Source organism: Haemaphysalis longicornis, unplaced genomic scaffold (assembly GCF_048455015.1).
Source record: "Haemaphysalis longicornis isolate Haplotype H1 unplaced genomic scaffold, Haemaphysalis longicornis Haplotype H1 scaffold_8, whole genome shotgun sequence".
Lineage (NCBI taxonomy): Eukaryota > Metazoa > Arthropoda > Arachnida > Ixodida > Ixodidae > Haemaphysalis > Haemaphysalis longicornis.
The window spans coordinates 98,497,821-98,503,820 of NW_027526445.1; the positions used below are offsets into that span (position 1 = coordinate 98,497,821).

At 45.2% G+C, this 6,000-nt stretch overlaps 1 long non-coding RNA gene across 1 annotated transcript; it reads left to right on the forward strand.

Moving 5' to 3' along the window:
* The first annotated feature begins 684 nt into the window (after window positions 1-684).
* Window positions 685-5,627, forward strand: LOC144148688 (uncharacterized). The gene is made up of 3 exons (XR_013318027.1): window positions 685-978; window positions 3,438-3,522; window positions 5,492-5,627. It is a non-coding gene; the product is annotated as an uncharacterized LOC144148688 (long non-coding RNA).
* Window positions 5,628-6,000: the final 373 nt, after the last annotated feature.

A 6,000-nucleotide genomic window follows, 5' to 3' on the forward strand; every position in this document is an offset into this window, starting at 1 on the left:
ACTCTTTGTCAGTTCGTGACCCCGAAGACAGCCCTCGCCACAGAAGATGGAGGGAAGCTGCTACCTGCCTTGCCGACGCTACAGAACCGCTACGCACACAGTCGAGGAAGAATGGAGAATGCTGCCTTCCTACTTCAGCAAAGATGAGAAGTTGTCATTGGAAGTCAAACCACCTGCTTTGTTTTGGGCCGATCTCCACCAAATGAGAACGTTCGGAGACAAGCAGGAGTTTCTCAACATCGTAACCTTGGCTCAGCTGATACTATCTTTGCCCCACTCCAATGCCGCTACTGAGAGGATTTTCGCACATGGCCGACGTGAAAACAAAAAAGCGCAATAGGCTTGGAAATGAGAATCTCAACTCCGTGCTGGTCATCAAGTCGGCATTCGCAGCTAGTGGACGCACTTGCGCTAACATGACCGTGGAACACGGGCACCCGAAGCTCCACAGCAAGCAGATGTATTGATTTTGTAGCCGAAGCTAAATAACTAAAATTAGTACAAACAAAAATTTTAATATTAGGAAACAAAACAAAACCGTTTAAAATAAAAAAATTGCAATTTTTTTGGCGTAGGGCGGGGCGTAGGGCTATTGCGAATATTGTGTAGGGCGATGTAGGGCTTTTTGAGGTGCGGTGTGGGGCGATCTGGTCGAAATTGGTTGGCAACACTGACATTGTGGCTGGTTCGTTGTGCGTGGTTTTGGTGGTTTGTTTTCGATTTGCTGGTGTTACGTGAATTGCTACGTGCTCCTCCTGTCGTAATATTACGTGTTAGTGCTCTTGTGCCACCTGAAACATCGTGAGTGCTGGCAAAGCGTCTGTGTCGTCGCCGTACTGCGCTGCTGTAGCAAACGCACATCGAGGTCGCCATTTGACAAAATACCTGACAAGTTGTGCGTGCCTACGTGAATCAAGAGTCTCTACTGCAAGTTCCTGTCTGTCGACGCGACGTGTGAAAAATGCTGCGTGTTCTGCCGTAAGTGATTGTTTATCGTGGTGCATGTTAAAATTTTATTACGCGTTGCCGCAGTGCTGTGTTGTTAAACGTGTTGAGTATATTCCTTGGTGTTCGGCTCGCCGCGCTTCTTTTATTGTAAATTACCGGCTGCGTCGGCGCGGTCATAATGAGCTTCCAGGAGCGGCGGCCAGTATGCTGTGTGAGTGATCGACCCCCTTGCCATTGCCGGCAACGAAAATATTATGCTGACGGCTAAGCGGCCGCCGCTTGGCTTTGGTGGATTCGACGCTAAAGCTTGTTGCATGAAAAAAAAAAAAAAGAAAAAAAAGAAAACTGCGGTAATGGTTGCAAAACAAAACGCCCACTCCCCGATTTTTTTTTTTTTTAGGAGGCAGTTGACCCACAGTATATTTTTTTACAGGACGTAGGCAGCTTAGCATTGTTCTAACGGGTAGTTTTCATTTACGGGTAAAGAAATGCAAGGAGGCTGCATTACATTTGTAGTTATAATACGTAAGAGTTGCATATACGTTGAATTTTCAACATTTAAGCATTGCTAGCAACTTTATAAGTAGTACCACATGCACAAGGTCTTTAGGCAGTGAACATTTGACCAGATAATTGTTTAGACGTCGCAGCTTGAAAACATGCTGTTCCAGCCTGCATTGCTGGTGCAGTCACAGGGCAGCTTTCACTGTTTTAATGCAAGAAATTTTTCCACCTTCCTAAGCTCATCCAGCATCGTCATGATCAGAGAGAAATTCTTGTGTGGTGTGACATTATTTGTAGCTGGCTTGCATAAATTGTGTTGACCGTAACATGTTGAGCATGGGTTAAACGTGTTGATTCTTACAAATATGCATGTGATGGGGATACAATCACGGTGCGAAAAGGATTAAACAGGGCGTGGGCTTGCCATCGTGCTCCTTCGCCATCCTGTTTTTTCGTTTCGTCAGCATTTCAACTTGCCTACCCCTTGGAGGTATTGGCACGCTGAGACGTTCACCATGTGCCTCAGAGAGAATTTTAATGGCGCCATGAAGACAAAATACAAGTTTGTGTTATTCGAAAGATTTCGTGTGGTATGGTGCCCCCAGCACTTGTCCAAATGCAAACGATGCTTTATTCACTGAGAAATTCATTAATTGAAGCTAAAATTTTGGTTTTCCCGCTAAATCGTGCATTTTCAGGGTCTGCAATGACATCACAGGAACCGACCGCTCTGTAGCCGATTGGGAAACGTTCTTTACCGTTAGTTAACCGAGATGGTGCCACCATACCGTGGCAAGCCGCTTTCTGCTTTTGTTTTGTTTTTACCGTATTTAAACGTGGCTTGTTTTTGTTCAGCGAGAAAATAATCGTTTCGTGAAACATAGTGCTCGCTCCACAAATATGGTCACGTAAGACACCGTTGCTTGTGTCAATCGGCCATTGTTGTCCGAGACAACCCCAAAGCCCCGCAGTCCTGTGCAGCTAAACCAAGCATAGTGCGCGCAGTACCAACAGCAGTACGCATCGGTACTTCTATGCTTACGTGTGCTTTCCTAACCTTTACTGTTGGTCCCACCATTCTTACTACTGTAAAAAGAATGTGCCCTAAATTTAAGCGCAAATAGTTCGTTCGGCAAGCTTATAGCCTCTGCCTAAATCGCGTTTGCTGTTGCCGCCCTCCGCTAACTGCAGAGCTGGCTGGTATGACATAGGTTCTGTTGCGGGAAATGAGCTAGTGGGTCGCATGGCCATTTCCTTTGTTCCTAATTTGTAGCTTATTTGAGTGGAGTTTGTTAAAAATGGTGTCAGCATGATTCTAGCAACGGAATCCTTTGAATGAATCAAACTTGTGTTTTCTCTTCATGGCTCCTTTAAAAGCCGTAACCACGTTTCGCACCCTCTGGACCAGAGAATATGCTTGCACAGTGGAAATCTGTGGCCACAGATTTCTACCACCTAGGGATATTTAATAGGCTTAGTTTAACATTAATTCAGTGTAAGGATGCTTCTGTTCCTTTAAAGTATGGCTGAAAGCCTTGTAAGGATTGTCATGTTTGTACAGTGCTCACGGATTGAAACGCGACACTGCAAGCGCGTGGCCTGCGCTACATGCAGCGCCGCCAGTGGACGCCCGTGGAAGCTAGGTGTTGCATTGTGGTATACCACGAGGATGAGAGTGTTTTGACCATAAGCTTGCTGCTTCCGGTTGCCAATAAGCGGGGAAGTGGTTCCCCGCAGCGACAGCGTTGCGCTGTCAGCGACAGCGGCGTCCATGGACGGCGCTGCATGTATTGGCGGCCACGCGCTCGCAGTGTTGCGTTTCAATCAGTGAGCACTGTACTTATTTTTTAGCTTGAAAGAACTGAAGGTGCCTTTTTTGCACCTACAAAAAAGAAATTCTGTCATGTCCTGTCATAGCGAGTATTTCACGGCATTATACCGCATATTTACGGCTTGTTTACTACTTGAACTTCCATTTTTTACAGGGCCAGGTGTTTGACATGGAGGATGTACGTTGTGAGCTACCAGAAGAATTGGCTGCCTCCTGTTTCTATCTATCCTGCACAACCTGTAAGTGGAGTTCATTACGGCTGTGAAATGCATGAAAATCTCGATTTTGAAGGCTGAGAGAACATGAAAACATAGAAAACCATTGTGGCATTCTTGTGGTACCTTAGTGATATTAAGACATAAGAACATTGCAGAGATGGGGCAAAAAATAAGGAACCGATGAGGGTGAGAAACTTCCTGGTACCTTTCTTATTTTTTTTGTCGCATCAGGGCTGCGTCCTTGCTCCATGAATTAATTAATAACGACTTTGTCACCCTTGTTCACTGTGGTAGTTGCGTGGTGCCCACAGACAGTTTGTGGGGATTTTTCTTCTACCGCCTATTACAGATGAACTAGATCTTTAGACTTCTACTCAAAAGTCATATGATGGATTACATTACATGAGTGAAACAATTCCATGCACCCAGAAATAGAATTTAGGTGAATTCACTTCAATGCCCTAGATGCAACTTGTGCCTAGCAGTGAAAAGGGTGTATTGCGTGCCTTTTTGCCACTGTGTTTCATGTAGTGTAATGAGTCTCACTGGCCATCGTACTCGTCTCACTGGCCATCGTACTGGCCATTTGCACTCATTCATTTAGATCGAGAACATTTTCAATAAAAAACAGGAAAAGCTAGGATAGGGATCGCAAAGCAACACCCTTTCCATATCAAACAGTACTGCTGGTGCAGCATACAAAGGAAAAAGGGGAAAAAGACGGTTCCCTTAAAAAAGGATAAGATTGCAGGGTGTGGCCAGGTGCTTGTAACAAAACATTTTGTAAACAAATCAAATGGCGTGGTTGGGGGCAATATTATGATGTTTATAGTAGGAAAAACCTGCATTATTTCCGAACAGTATGAATGCTCTGTGTCCAAACATATGCAAAAATGCTTGTGTGTTTTTAGCATTTGAGTGCACGTTACAGAGTAGTCAGCTCAAGTTACTGCGGTAGCTTTCCTCATTGCTGGTAAGCATAAACCCTGAAATTAAATTTGCTGTATTCGACCACTTTAACCCTTTCACTGTCACTGATGTCCTGGTTTGTCTTCGAATTTCTCCTCCACGGTGTCACTGACATACCGGTGCGTTTTCTGTTGTGCGTTGAAAAATTCATGCCATGGTGCAAAGTTGGCGCACCTGCACTGTTTGTGCTATCTGTCAAATCCGTCTAGTAGCTTGTATTTTCACAAAGTACAGAACGACCACGCCCAGCTTTCGCTGCGTGGGGGTCACTCCGTGCACTGTACATCTGTTGGGATGAGTGACCACGTGGCACGCGTGCAATGATGGGTGCAAGTGTGCTATCCACCACGTTTTTCTAGGGTTGTTTTTTATTTCTGTTCCTGTGTCTGCTACCCATCGACACAAGGAAATATAAAAAGTGGGGAGCCAACCGAGAGGTTGGTCAGTTCATGGTGATGTACATTTTGCTTTTTGTAAGCAAGCACAGACAAATAAACTATACAATGCAAGTGCTGTCTCGTAAACGAAATGCACAATAAAACTGCTGCCTTTGTAGGTTCCAGAGAACGCGTAGACACAAGCAACTACTCATGATGACGACTGATCAATGCCTGTCTTAGCATGTTCATGCAATTTTATGTTGCCTTCCCTGCGCCCCCCCCCCCCCAACATATTGCTTTGTTCCCACAGTGCTGCTGCAATAATCTCATCTCAAATGTTCTTGCGAGGCTGTATAAATGCCCGTCATGAGGAGGCCATGAATCTAACCAGTACTTAGTTCTGGGTTGTGTTGCCTATGTAACAGTATGTCATATTTGATGTTCGTAAGCTCATTAGTTAATTTATGTGGTCTAAATTTTGTGGCTAATTTTGCAACCTAGAAGTTGTACCTTCTCTTTCAGGATACTTGGTTCAGTTTTGTATGGGAACACTCCTTTATATTTATAAGCATAACCAGCAAATGTTTGAGACGTGTTTGTTTAAACCCCTTCATATGCGATCAATGCGTTTGTCATTTCAGGTTCAAGCGTGGCAGTGGCTATCCCGTCCTGTGAGGGGTAAAGATGAGGCGACACCTGGTGTGGCAGGCGGCAGCAGCACGTATGGATCCAACCTGAATAAAATAGTCAGGTTTGCAAGAGTCGTGTGATTCATGTGATTTTCGTCAGCTTGCTCTTACAGAAACAGCTCCAGCATGAAACAGTGACTGTGGAGCTGGCTGACATTTTCTACATGCAGCTGGCTGTTGGGTGCTGTTATTTGACAGCATGCAAAGGGCACTCAAAAGGTGGAAGCTTGTGGGATACGTAGAGGACGGAAACATAAAGGATTCTTGGAGGACGCAGAAAGTCGGTGGCGAAATTTCAATACAGGGGACACACAAGGGACGAATGCGGTCTGTTGCCTTCAAGACATATAGGGGACACACAAAGGCCGTATGGTGTCTGTGTTGCCTTTGGGAGATAGACTGGACGCATGGAGGACGGAAACACACGGGACACTTGGAGTACGCAGAAAGTCGGTGGCGAA